The sequence below is a fragment of the Salarias fasciatus genome, chromosome 2 (genome assembly GCF_902148845.1).
Source record: "Salarias fasciatus chromosome 2, fSalaFa1.1, whole genome shotgun sequence".
Lineage (NCBI taxonomy): Eukaryota > Metazoa > Chordata > Actinopteri > Blenniiformes > Blenniidae > Salarias > Salarias fasciatus.
The window spans coordinates 25,731,101-25,745,766 of NC_043746.1; positions in this window are offsets into that span (position 1 = coordinate 25,731,101).

Here is a 14,666-nt window from a genome sequence, read left to right on the forward strand (position 1 = left end):
ACTTGTTCTACTGATACAAAAGGATGCTTCAGTTCAAAAGTTAAGACAGAAAAAGGCTGAAAGCTCAAGAAGAGAACTATTTTGACAATCAAACTAGCAGACTAATATATTAATGACCCTCTACACAGTACAAGATGGATCTTATAGTGTTTTATGTCCATAAAATCTCCAACATATGTCGATAGGCAACAGTAGTTAGTTTATTTTCAGCACCAGTGTTATTAGTAAATAAATACATTGAACTAACCAGGAAGTTCTTGCATCATTCGTGTACAAGGAAAAATGAAACGTGGAGACTGTGAGCACTTCATTGAAGTGAAATGAAGACAGAAGAAAGATTCTTAAATGTAGACTATAAATTTCAACATTTTTTTTCCAAATCCTAGTCGATCAGCTACAGTAAACTCAACATTTGTATTTAGTTCAGCCTCTGAAAGGGAATTGTACACACTGATGCAACCTCCAAGTTAACTGCATACAAGTCATTTGAGTATTCTTTAATAGAATTTATCAAATACTATATTTTTTGTTCTCTTTCCATTATGCAGTCTGACATGAGACTGAACAAGAACAAGTGCAATATGAGAGAGGATGGATTTCATAACTCCTGCAGCATTTCATTATGCATGATTATTTAACACTTCATCATAATCAAGATAATTAAGGATGAATATTTATAAGATCCAAGAATAGGTCATGGGAAGATGCTGAGGTTAAGCAAGTTCCATATAAAATTCAAATGAGCAAGCTATTTAAAAATCTAAGAGGACTTCTTTTGTGAGAGCGCAGAGTACTTTACAGTCTGCCACAGTAATTTAACGCTAACGATACCGCTAATTTCATTTTTAATTAAAAAAATATCTATTTAAACATACAGCCCATGCCTCGAGGTCTGCTGCATTGAAATGGAAGCAAAACAACACAAATTTAGATCATTCATTGCAAAAAAATCAGGAGAATCTCACTTCAAATTCCCTACAGAACCCTCGTGACAACACTTCTCATTTGTGAAACAAGAATCAATCAAAAGCAAGTGGAGACACAATGAATGGCAGTCCCGAGAAACACAAAGCCATTTAATCAACCATTCGGAGTGGCAGCTTGGAGCTGGGTGTCAGGCCACAATGAGAGGCAAAAGGCCCCTTGAGGTTAATCTGAACTTTTGAGAGACCCAATTAGAACAGCTGCACTAAAGAGACAAACATTTATCGGGCATCTTCTGTGTACCGCTGCTCATGTACCTGGATAGAAAAGGTATTTTCTCTCAGTGACACCTGGGAAATAAGGCCCAGTATCTGTGGCTATTATAAAAGTCAGTGTTTCCTATTGTGCAGTGGGATTGTGGAGTCTGCACTGACACAAAGTCTTTGTTTATCCACTCAGTTTGTTTTCCTGGGGTCACATTGCTATCTTCCTCTGGCAGCAGGAGAATGCAGGGGGGAAAGAAAGAGGCATTCGCAATTAAATGGTAACCCTGCAGGTGAAGCTTCACACTGAGAACATCTCTGCTTTCAACTGTTTCAGGTTTTCAAAGCAGGATGTTGTGAACCCGTGTTTTCTTTTTAATCACCTGAACTTGTGGGATAGTACTGCAGATCAGACTGTGTCGTGCTGCATGAGTTTACGCCAAGCAGCAGACATTCACATGTATTTAGCAGCTGTGCAGACCTTCCACTCTCTGATCCGGGTCTGCAGATTCCCTGCTGACTGTGTCTAAGAGGCAGGGTATGAGCCGGACAGCCCAACAGGACCTCTCAGGCCTAACACAGAGAGACGTGCAATCACTGACACACAAATTCACACTTACAGCTAATTTAGAGCTACGACAGCCTCCATTGCGTTTAGATTGTGGAAGAACGCACAGACTCCATACAGAAAAGCTCTGAAGTGGATTCAATCAAAGGCTTTCACCTTTGAGGAGACATTGCTAATTACTGAACCCACACCACTTCCTGACCTTGTGTTTGCACCAATTAGCAGTGAGCTAGCTTTGCTGTTGCCTGCTGTATTTTCTATCTTATCACCTTTGTCGCTCAGGATTTTGGTATCTCTATGGAGTTATCCATGGAAATCTTCAGTTTTTCTGTTTGTGAAGTTTCTGGCTTTGTTTGGATTCCCTGAAGGTAAACTTGATGTTGTAACTTTTTTGCACAGGTGATGAAATAACTTGTCATCCCTTACTTTACTATCACACATAGAGTCATGGAGTGATTGAACATTTCCATCAAAGTAAAGTTTGCGCTCTGCATTTACAGCCTGGAGTCCAAGAGGGTTTAGGATGAGGCTGTCTTCCTCCTTTTTGCCGCTCGTCAGGGGGTTCAGGAGGGCTTTACACCCACAGAGCTTGTGGTTTTGCACACTGTGCGATGCATTCTGGTGGATAATGTCAGCAATTTTCATTTTAAGTTTCACCATGAAAGTCTGTTGCTCAAGCATGAATGACAGATACAAAGTGTTGGTGTTGTCAACTGTGTCTGGTTCAACTTGAAGGAGGTCTGGTGCGAAAGCACTGATGAGGTTCAGGTTGCTGTGGTGCTGTCCGGTGCTGAAAGCACTGATGAGGGTTCAGGTTGCTGTGGTGCTGTCCGGTGCTGAAGCACTGATGAGGCTCAAGCTTTCTGCATTGACTCAGTTATAATGTCACATTTCACTGTTTTCAGACCCCACATACGTCACACATGACATCTCCCGTAATAAATCTGATAGCCACCTGTGACCCCTTGATGTTTACACTGATCGCAGAGCCTACTTGTGTTTGTTAGTCAATGTGAAACACCAATCAGAGGATTTTTTTTTTTTTTTTTTTTTTTTTTTACAGTCTTTCAGCCAAATCAAAGGCTGAGAGAATGTACCGGCCGACACTTTGAAATTATGCTAATACGTAGGTGAATTATCTGTGGCGTACCCCTGATTCACATTTTAGGCTGGAGGTGTTATGTGCAGCTTTCTCCAAGCAGATTCCCAGTGTCTTTCCTCTTTTGCAGAAAAACTTACACAAAAAACAGATAAATACATAAACGGAAAACAGCTGAATTCACACAAATATACATGTGCATCTTAAATGCACCTATATTTAATGAAGATACAGATACACAGAATAAATAAATCTATACTTGATGTACACGCACCCATCTACACACCATCAAGTATGATTCAAATATCTCATACCAGGTCGGCGCTTTCTTGTAAAGCAGAACTCACCAAGTGTTGGACTGTTCGTCCCTCTAATAGGAAACCTGAGCTGGCTCACACTGTCGTCTGACAGTTTTTTATTCTACTGATGACATAGTAATCCTGCCTCAATCAATATCATATCAATCCATATGTAAAAATAACAGCACTTGATTCTTACTTTGTGTATCCCACAGTTCAGTTTCTGTGTCCGAGATATAAAGAACAAAGTAAACATACTAAAGAAGACTGGGCAGACAAAAGAGAGAGACGTGAACAGAGAGAAAAGGTGCTCACAGCACCAAGAAAGTGAACCAGCTAGCATAGAAGATGGGGAAAACTGGTCTTGCTGAAGAGAAATTATTAATGTTGTACTTTCAAAGACAAGGAGCATCCAGTGGAAATGTCCTTGAAAGGGGTTTGTACTTTCCACATGCTGTACGTCCTCACAAAAACAAAGTGTACCATGTGGTTGCCATGTGAGACTAGACTGACACGTTGATGGATTGTATTAGTGTTATATTGGATTTCTCTCCACATCATTAGACTCGTGCTGTTTTATTTTCACAAACAGACCTTTAAAAAAAAATTCTGATGTGCTTGAAGCTGACTGGAGCTTGTTTTTCCAGCACGGCTCCTCATAAATACTATAAATGTGACACAAAATAGAAGCTGTATTCAAATGCTCTGCACACCCACACTCCATAAGAGACTATAGTGAATTAGCTGCTTTACTTGTGATGGCATGCAAACACAGCCGAGCGTTTGCTTCTCATTATTCCGAGGTCACAACCAGCGTGGGTCTACGAGATGAAATACAAAATACTATATTAGAACACGGCTCGTTTTGATGTGAACTGGAGAAGCTTGTGCAATGAAGGCAAAATACTATGAAAATCTTTCAGGGAATGCAAAAGTAATTCTCTTCTTTAGGCTTTTCAATTTTTTCCCCTTCCTATGAGAATATTAAGGGGACTAGATGGAACTGTTTAACATTCCCGGATGTGTAAGTGTGACACAAGTCGTCACTTTGTGCACTTTATTAAAATCCCCACAAGACCTTAAAGCACCATACGCCTCTTCTTCCCCTTTCCAATTATAACCCCTCACACCAGCGTTTTTAGATGTCTTTGTTGACACTTTGGCTAGCAGAGCGTATCTGCTCTCGCCATCCACTACCTTTGCTCACATCTGGCTGAGAAAATTTGGTATGGTGTTATTCTCAATTGCTGTGGTACTATTTTTTTAGATACGGTTCAAATTGTAAAAATCTAAATTGTTGCATGATCTGCTTTAAGAAAACTGCACATTTTAATTGCATTCAAATGGTCTTATGCTGGTTTAATGAGCAGGTTCATGTGCATCCTTAATTCTGTGCACAGTCGAATGTGTGTATTTGGTTTTGTGTGTGATAATAAAATAATAAACACATTTTAAAATTAAACTCTTGCCTCTGCATGTCGCAGCTCTGCGGGCAGTGACTGTTTAGATTTACACAACCACTGGTATCATCCCAATGTCATTTGCTGGAGGATTTCTGGATCCAAAAATTCACTCTGTTCCCCAGAAAATCCTCCCTGTTATCAGCACGGCCATCTTTCCACCTTTGTCAGTTGATTCTAGCCAGAGCTAAACATCCATATGGTGTCACAGATAAGGCCGGTGCCAAAAAACAGCCGGCTGTTCCATTTTATTTTTAATCTCCATCTAGAAAAACTAGTGCTTGCTAATTGAGAGAGGACTGTCCTAGTTTGTGTTTTTCTACAGACTTCAAACAGTAGCACATGAGTGAAATCAGGCAATTGTATATATTTGATACCGAGATTAATCCTCGAGAAAGGACAGTTGCTTTAGTGAGACGATAGAAATTATAGAATATAATTGAGTAGGGATGCACTGGTGTCAGCTACATGGAGAGCTCTCATCAAAACGCTCAAATAAAACCAGAATCTGAAAAGTAAGGCAGACTCTAGATTATATTCTACCAAAATATTGTAGCGACCGCGGGGGTCGCTAGGGGCGCTAGAGAGCCACTGCCCCAGAACTGACTGTTCTGGGGAGGCCCCGGGGCATGATGGGAGCTCCCCATTCGGGACTTTCAGGGCCATATGTGGGGGTTATGTGGTTTATTTGCGTGTCCTTTTGTTGTGGTTGTGTTTTGCTTACTGTTGTGTGCTGTTTGTGTCCTTTTATGTTCATTATGTGTCGGACCGTGGGTCAAGGGGGTTGCTTGGGGAGTGACGTGGGGCCTACGGCCGCCATGATGTTGTCTTGGTGTTGGTGTGTCATGTTCCCTTGCTTGGTTGTTTTATAAATAAAGCTTTGATTGAGCAATAGAGCAGACCTTGCCTCATCTTGTTGCCCACAAGTTGCCGCTCGAATGCCCCAATATCAACAGCAGGAGGTGAAGCTTGTCTAACACCAGCAGCTCAATCATCAGAGACATTTAGACCAGCAGAGTTAGCTTGATGTTGCTCGTTACTGTAACTGCTCAGTGTATCCAGGAGGATTTTACTTTAGCTGTGCTACATGCTACATGCTAGCTTCAGGGCTCACACAGCAGCCGTGCTTCATGCTAAACATGATGCCAGTAAAACTGATACCTTCCAACGTGCTGTTTATGAGTTTGTGTGTGTGTGTGTGTGTGTGTGTGTGTGTGTGTGTGTGTGTGTGTGTGGCAGTGTGTCGATAGATGCATTGATATCGAAGCACCATCTACATGGAGCATTTAATAAGTACTTACATCGCTACTCGGTATTGGTTTAAAGTTAGTAGTCGTACTTGTACTCATCCTTTAAAAAAGTAGAGTCCCTACATCCCTACACTACTGGTGGTTGAGGTTAGCCGTTAAGTTTAACATTAGGCACTTCAAGTGTTTCAAAATGAAGGAGCTTCTACATTTTAGGTGCGGACATTTCATGAAATATCATGCATCGACAAGGATCTCAAATTAAACAACTTTCTCTCAGAGCCACTGATTTCACATTGAAAATCAGGAGTTGCCTAGTGGTCTACTTTACACAAAAAAAGTCAAGTATTTCAATTTCAAAGCAACCCATTTGCAGAAGAGCTCCCCTGCATAAATCTTTGCCCGTCTCCTGACTGTGGAACAAATGAACGTCTTAAATTAAATTTCAGACAATTAGGCTGCCTACTATATGTAATTGGTCTTCTGGACAGATCAAACAGCCACGGCTGCAGCCTGGATGAGAGAAAAATTGTGGGTGGATTTGAAGATGCACCATGAATAGTAAGGCTGAGGACTCCTAAATGCTTCGCAGCGAAGGGCTGGTAATAAGACATCACATCGTTTCTATTAGGAATCAGTTCAATCTTTATCTCGGACTTGCATGTTGTCGTTCCTCCTGCTCCCCTCTTCACTACATGAATAAGCCTTTGATAGCAATATTATTGAGGGTGATTTTTCCTCCTGCAACGCCTTCAAGGTCGGAATTCAGATTTCAAGCTCAACGCATTACCCTTTGTTATCACATTTCCATAGATGAATGGCAGTTCAATTTCGCAGCTTAGCAGAGCCTAATCCAACAAAGCACTTTCGGAGAAGCAATGTTTCGCACTGAGCTCAGGCGAAATGTGTTCTGATATTTTGTGTATCATGTTTGCGAGTAATAAAACTGTGCAGATTTACCCCAACCAGTTGTGCTGCCATGTTTGGAATGAGCATTTCTATGAAGCCATTGTGTGGTGAAAGCCATGAAAGAGAAAAGATTGAGCAGGAAGCAAATACTGTGTCAGCTTGTCTGAAAGTCACGACCATTATTGGCTCCACGCAATCGGCCTTTAATCTCCTGATGAATAGTAAGGGCAACCGTGCATCAACCAGAGTGCTTTGAACTTAATAGCAATTCAAGCTATGCAAATAGAGAAAGGCAGCTCAGGCCCTGTTTACAAAGTTTTGGAGTGAAAAAGAAAAAAAATGTCTGAAAATGCAACTTTTTTGAAACTGCTTTGACTCTGTCTCCATGTAGACAGAGGTACGTTGCTACTGTGGCTTGTGTACCAGGGCTGTAGTGAATAGTTCTCCACATGCTCAGTTAATGGGTGTTAACGTTTTCCTCCAGAGCGGCACGACTCCCAGTCCAGATTCTCCTGGTCCTGGTCTATATTCCCCTGGGATTTGGTGTTTAAGAGTTCACAGTCTCCGTAATAACAGTCCAACTTTGCTGTCTGTCCATAAGAATATGCGTGTACTACGCCCTTGTTAATGTTTTGTAGGTGCTTTCATTACAAACAGGACTCACTAATGATCCAGCATGACCACTGTTTTGTTTTCAGTGTTTCTCTGTTTTCACAGAAGTAGATAATGTTTTCTAAAACTTGCACTGTAACCAAGAAAAAGTTTTCTGAAACGAAAACGCAAAACAGTGTTTTTTCTCTTGAAATGTAGCGTGAACCGGGCCTAGGCTTTCGACCTCTTCATTCCTGCAGATGCTTTACTGGAACGATTGACACACCTGCAGCGTTTCTGAAAAACAGATGTCCAGGAAGATCTTCGAGTCGAAATTCAGGTTCTTTGAACGGTGACCACATGATTCAGGACAACAAAGGTACTACAGGTTATATTTCACCATTGAGAAGCCTTTCTGTCCCATTTATGATGCTACATAAACACATTTCCCACATTGTGCCGACGGCTGATCCATCCTCATTCCTCCTCCCTGGCCAAGGATGGCTGTGATGTGTGCCCAAAGGGATTTTATTCTATTCAGAGAAACAATTTCTGGGAAAGAATAGGAAACATGACCGTATAAATAAAAACTGTAATAGCAGGTAGATACATGAAGATATAAATCAAGAGACAAGCAAACAATTCAAAGGACAGTAGTCACATTTGTCTGTATTTACCTCATGCTCCAAGCTGGATAACCACAGATATGTTGAATTCAGAGTGGCATTAGTTAAATGTGCACCACAGCTGGTTTCCCAGTGAGAACGCTGGTTGATTAAATGTAAGATGGTGTCTTGTTTCGCTGACACGAGAAGCAGCAGATCTGAACAGTGTGAGACTGACAGCTTCCCGGAAGGAAACGTTATTGAAGCGCAGTCGTATTTATAGGCAGAGCAAAACATCCTGTTTATCTCTTTCAAATCCTTAAGGAGGAGCCATGCAGAATTCATGATTACTCCCAGTCTACATCTTCTATTTATGGAGGGAGGGAAGAAGTTTTATATATAATGCAGAACTCTACACCAGATTAGGTTTGGGGGATGTGTGGCGGAGACTTAACATCATAATACACCATCTAGCAGTTCAGAATAAGAGCAGAAATACTCACTAATTGAGGTCAGGCGTGCTCTTAAATGGAACTTTTTAAATCCCCTTTAGCCTGTTAGTACTCTCTTTTTAACACAGTGAAATTGATGATTGTCCCCTCGGAGTCCTGTGCTCAAATTAAATGCCTTATAATACGTGGGACCTCTTGTCAGTGAGTTGGATGGAAAAGCAGCTCCCATGTCCATTGCTGATATGGGTGGGGAAGGTCTCTGGGCTACTTTATTCATTAAACGGACCTATTATAGCTTCATCTGAGCCATCGCAGCTGCCGCGGTCCCATGTCAATGGACTTGTCAATCAGAGCCTCCGGAGGAAGCTGTGTGATACCTATCGCGCTCCCCGGATAACACGCTAAACGGTGGGAAATGAGGCTTTCTCAGCATGGTGACAAACAGCATGGGAGGAATATGAAACCAATCACATTTAGCTCCAAAGAGTTTATTTATGTATCATCACAACGTGCAAATTAGAGGAGAATCTGTATGCATGACTTTCAGGAGAATACAGTGTGTCCAGAGGATGTAGTGTCCTGAGAGAATAAACAATGCTTTTCCAGGCTGATCGTCTGTCTGTTTATTGATTTGGTGTATTTTCACAGCGAGTCATGCTCTGCTGGTGGCAGTGTACACTTCACTTCAGATTTCCAGCTGCAAAGCCCTTCTTTGTGCGCTGCTCATGTCTCTGTGAGCAGCCTGAGCATCATTTTGTAGTCTGCTCTCTAAACACGTGCACACTGCCGATCTGCAGACAATTGAGATCTGATCATTCAAATTATTGTTTAAATCCAAACACCAGACTCCAGTATGAACCGTATATGGCTTTGAAGTACCCTGCACACACACAGATGATGTGATTTCACAAACAACATGATCTAGGAAATATGAATGCTCCACATGTCAGCGTGTGTGTATCACTTTGAAATTGATATACAATTGCTGCTGACAAAATGAAGCATGAATGCATGTGTGGATGTGAGTCAGTGGCAGGAGTTGTAGGAATGCGATGTGTCACTGACAGAAAATCATTCGGATGTCAATGAAAATGTTCGACGTTGTCTTAAAACTGGCAGGTAACCCACCGGTGAACATCCAGGGGGAGGACATAGAGACAGTGGACAGTTTCAAGTACCTTGGTGTTCACCTCAACAACAAACTGGACTGGTCCCACAACACTGACACTCTGTACAAGAAGGGCCACAGTCGCCTCCGCCTCCTGAGGAGACTGAGGTCCTTTGGAGTGTGCTCAGAACCTTTTCTGGCTCTGCAGTAGCCTCTGCTATCCACTACACCGCCGTCTGCTGGGCCCCGGGCAGCACAGAGCGGGACAGGAAGACACTCCACCAGCTGGTCAGGAGGGGCCGGCTCTTGTCCTGGGCCCTCCACTAGACTCTGTGGAGGATGTGGGATGAGGAAGATGTGGCCAAGCTCACATCCATTATGGACAACAGCTCTCACCCACTGCACCGGACGGCAGAGGAGTTTAGCAGCTCAGCAGTAACCCTGGACATTATAATGTCCCACAACCATGATCACTTTTAACCACCTTAAGAAATCAACGACACTTCATACCATTCACGCTGCTGCTCTAACAATGTATTGTTTATATTTGTATAGATTATAGTTCCTGTAATGTTTTAAGATTGATGTTGTACATACAGTTAGATTTTCTAGTTTTCTTTTACTGTCCTGATTACGATTTGCACTATTACATATTCTTTATTTGCACCCTTCATTACTTTTTGCACCCCCCCCCCCCCCCCCTGCCCCCGAGTGTTCTACGAGCCTCTTGCACCTGTACATTTCTCCACTGTGAGATTGAAGTCTGTTCTATTCTATTCTATTCTATTCTAAAATGGACTAGCTCGATTTGTTGAGTCTTAAAAGCTAGTTTAATTGATTAGATGAACTTCATCCCTGCATTGATGCCTGTCTAACATCAGCATTTAGTCAGACGAAATGATGACTGACCTTGCACTAGAAAGAAATCAGACCTGTCCGAACGCGTTCACTGTTTATGAGTGTCTAGACGTTGACTGGATAATCCAACAAACGGATGAGTGGACATGATTTGATAATAAAATAAGCAAAACAAACAAACAAAACCCTCATGTTTGGAGCGTGTCGTTAGATCCAGGGTCGGCATGCACGATTTCTCTCAACCTCAACCAAAATACTCATAACATCCATCCTTGGTCAATATGAAATTTAAATCTCAATCTGAAACATCATATCAAAGGTAATAAGCATGGTTTTACACACCCCCCCCCTTTTTTTTTTTCGCCTTTTAATTGAAGGTCCAGGTTTTCTTGTTGTCGCTGAGCCTGGCCTGACATGATCACTGTGTTATTGTTCGTACATGCCAAACTGTGAGAGCACTTCTGCTCTTCCTGTGCTGCTGAAACACCTCTGACAAGCTGAGGCATGAACCCAATAAGATCTATGAAGCCAAAGCCCTCTGGGATTGGACACTTACACACACTTACAGCTCCAGGTTGGTTTCAGATGTCACTACGTTTGCCTTTCCACTTGTCTCCCGTCTCTTCTCTCGAGTGTTACATACAGACTAAAACAGCATGTCTGCATCGTTAGTAGGACGTACGGTCTTGTCTCTGACTCATATTGGGTGTGATTTACGAAGATCTAATAGAAACACTGCTACCTTGCGTGATCAAGCAAATAGTATGAGCTTAATTTTTTCAACATTTTGTGAGTGATTTATTAAGAATAACAAAAGTGATCAGCGTTTTCAAATGAGTTTGAAGACAGTTTAGGAAATGACTCTCCTCACAGTGATATCAAAAGGCTTGCCATACATGATACTGTACATATATATATATATATATAGTAAGTGAGATTGTGAGTTTTAGCTTCATCTGTTAGAATAAACTCCTTCCACTAATTTGTTCGATCAGACACTCATACAAAAATCGTATACATGTGAAAACAAACATGCCAAATCAATGGTGAGTTATTCTACAAGTCTGTCACGAGACCCTCAGTGTGTCTCATTAGTAGATAAGCTTTCATACATTTGTGTTTGCACTCTGCGTGCACATTTTAGTAAATTAGGTCCAATATGATTAGTTTCTTCCAAATCTGCCACCAGGGACATTCTTTAAATAACTGATTAGCGCTGCAGATCACATGCCATTCTGTTACCATGTAGCTTCATCAGTTACATCATACAGATTTACTTTGATAGCAGTTTAAGGTTCTGGTAATGTGCTCATGAAAGCCATACCCACCCCTTAAATAAAAGCCTGATCCCAGCGATGGTCTGCATGGTCTGGATGGCGTTCAGGGCCATGGGCCAGCGCCCAGCCGAGATCAGTTAATTGACATTGACTGTTTCCCGTCTACAGGACACCAATAGAGTCACGGCTCTCCTGCAGCCTGAGTGCAGCTCGGAGAGCACAGAGGCAGCTTGGTTTGAAAAGGCGACCTCAGAGCATGAATACTAATGGAATTGATTTATACCTCTATTTCATGCAGGGAGACTTGTGGACTTTTATTGCAAAGGAGGAGCCAAGACCCTTGTGTGTGCTCAACAGCCTGAAGTGGTGGAAAAGCAGCAGCAGCAGCACAGTGAAATCATCAGGGGCACTGCAAACAGAACTACTGCGTCTGGAGCTATTACTGAAATCCACTAGAGAAATGGCTGTGTGAACACTCCACCTCTCAAGAAGACTGCAAGAAGAATACCTGTGAAAACAAGCAGTGCTTTATTGTATCATAAGTAAATGTAAATGGGCTGAAAAAATGATGTTGAAAGGGTTAATAAGCACTGGTATACAGAAAAATCATACATCTGAGGTCCAGTTGTTGCAATGAATGGAAAAATTATCCTTAAACATGTTTTAATAAAGCTCAGTACATGTAATTCTTGCTTCTTTGAGCTTCGTCTGAGCCAGTTGTCTGGGGTTCTTGTCATTCTGCGCACTGGCTTGTGTGGAGATTCAATGGCTGTAAGCACGCTAAAGACTGACGACTGTATGTTATGTTGTGGTGAATCATAATACTTCTGCTAAATCCCCCATAAGTGCTAATAATAACAACAACCTGCCAGTGCTGGGGGTATTTGTTTGCGAGGAGCTGGCACAGAATAAATCACTCATCATCTATTGCAAGCGAGAGAAAGATTTGGTCTCCCGCTGTGCGCCGCAAACCGCACGTGCTCTCCGGAGCGCAGCGACGTGCAACCAAGTTGTCTGATGTACCAGACAAGTCAAAACAGTTATTTATAAATCAACGGAGCAGCAGAGCAATGTATGCAATTATTTGTGTGACTTTTAAAGTGGCGTGTAAAGAAGGCTGTGTCGCTATAGAAAAGTAAAAATACAGCTTATGCATGAGTGGACTGTGATATCTGCACAGGAAATGTTGGCAACCTTTCAGGAGAACCCTGAAAACAAACCTCTGATGAGCATTCACCTCCAAAATGTCAAAGCATCACAATCGATTACATTTGGTGTTAATGTCAGCCTTCTTGCTGTGCAGGAATTAAACCTACTCACAAGTCGTTGCCATGTTTAATTCTTCCTTGGCGTTCTTCCATGGTCATGTATTCGATGTAAGAAGGTTTTTGCTGCTGCAGACCCACTCGTAACAAACAGAGCGAGAGAAAGATGATATTTGCTTTGAAAGCCGGGTTCTCCCTCCAGTCACCATTTTAACGACACATTGCATTCTGTTCACAGCCCTTTGCACTTTTATTGAATAGATATTGAAATTCCTTCTAAGGGAAAAAAAAGGAACAACAATCATGTCTAGATGAAGAACAGGATCACATGACAGAAACAGTCACATGTGATATACATTAAAGGCTTTTGCACATCAACCGATGCCATGCAAGGATCCATGACTGCAGGTCAGCTACAGTTTAACAGATCCTGCCTCCCAAACTGAACCAGATACACACCACACGTCTCTACCGGCTGCAGGAGCCGATGCTCGCTGCGGAACTGTTTTGAATGCAGAAACACAAGACGATGAAAAATTATATGAAATCACTTTATTCTCAGTGTGCGGTGATTCCATTTTTGCAGGAAAGTTACAGACTGAAATATCGGTCTAAAATGGCATGCAGTGAGGCTAACAGGTGAGGCTTTGAAACACAGAAGACACGAAACGATTATATCAACAACCTTGCCTACATCGCACACCATAAGCATGCATACATTGTTGTCAACAGATAGAGGGAGATAGAGAGAGAAAGAGTGGAGGAAGAAAGATGAGAAGATTTTGGCAGTACAAAAGAATTCACCAAAGAAACATGTTTTTTTTTCCAAATTTTTTTTTTCTCAAAATACCAACCACCAGAGGACAGAAACAGGACCGGCTACAGACAGGAAAAAATTAAAAACAGAAAATACTGCACCAGAGTAAACATCTTCTCAACACGTACAGAACGGAGAAAGACAGATGCAAGGAGAGAAACGCCAGACAGTTACATTCAAGTCACATCAAAAGAGTGTTTTCTTTTTTTTTTCATATATTTTTTAAGTGCCATGTTCCCAGGCAGTTTTTTCTTCCTACTGATGACAGTATGACCGGCACAAATGAGTAGACTTCAACCCGCAGTGGGTTTCCGACACAGCGTCTACAGGACGACAGAATATCGATCACGCATGACTCGGGCAGTTTGTCTGGGCAGTGCTCTAAAAGCCGTTCGGCACGCAATAAATCGGCATTTACAAGATAATAACAGATGAGCTGATGGCGATGCCAGTGGATGAGATGCGGTGGGCGGCGTGACGTCCTTGCACACTAGTTTGGAAAACACTCACTTCTGGACTGAAGTAGGGCACGAGCTAATGATGTTTGATGGGGTGTTGCTGGGAGTCCTTTGCAGGGGCAGTAATCGTAGCTTTCTAGAATATTCTTGGGCCAAACGAGAGATATGTCTTTCACAAATCAAAGTTGCTGTAGGCTTTCGAGGCCACCAGGAATGAAAGTGTGAAATTATTTAGCAGGTAATGCTAATTATTCACTGAAGAAACAAGGCTAGTTATTGTAAACTACAACTGACACCTAGAGCTAGAGTACCTGAGAATTTAAAAAGAAATAAATACGATGTGATAGGAACTGAAAATGAATGAAACCTCTTGTATTTCTACTACTACCAGCACTATTCTTTGGTTTGACTGAATAACTGCTGTGACGATGGAGTCGAGTGCATGATGCGCGTTTGCAAAACTGTA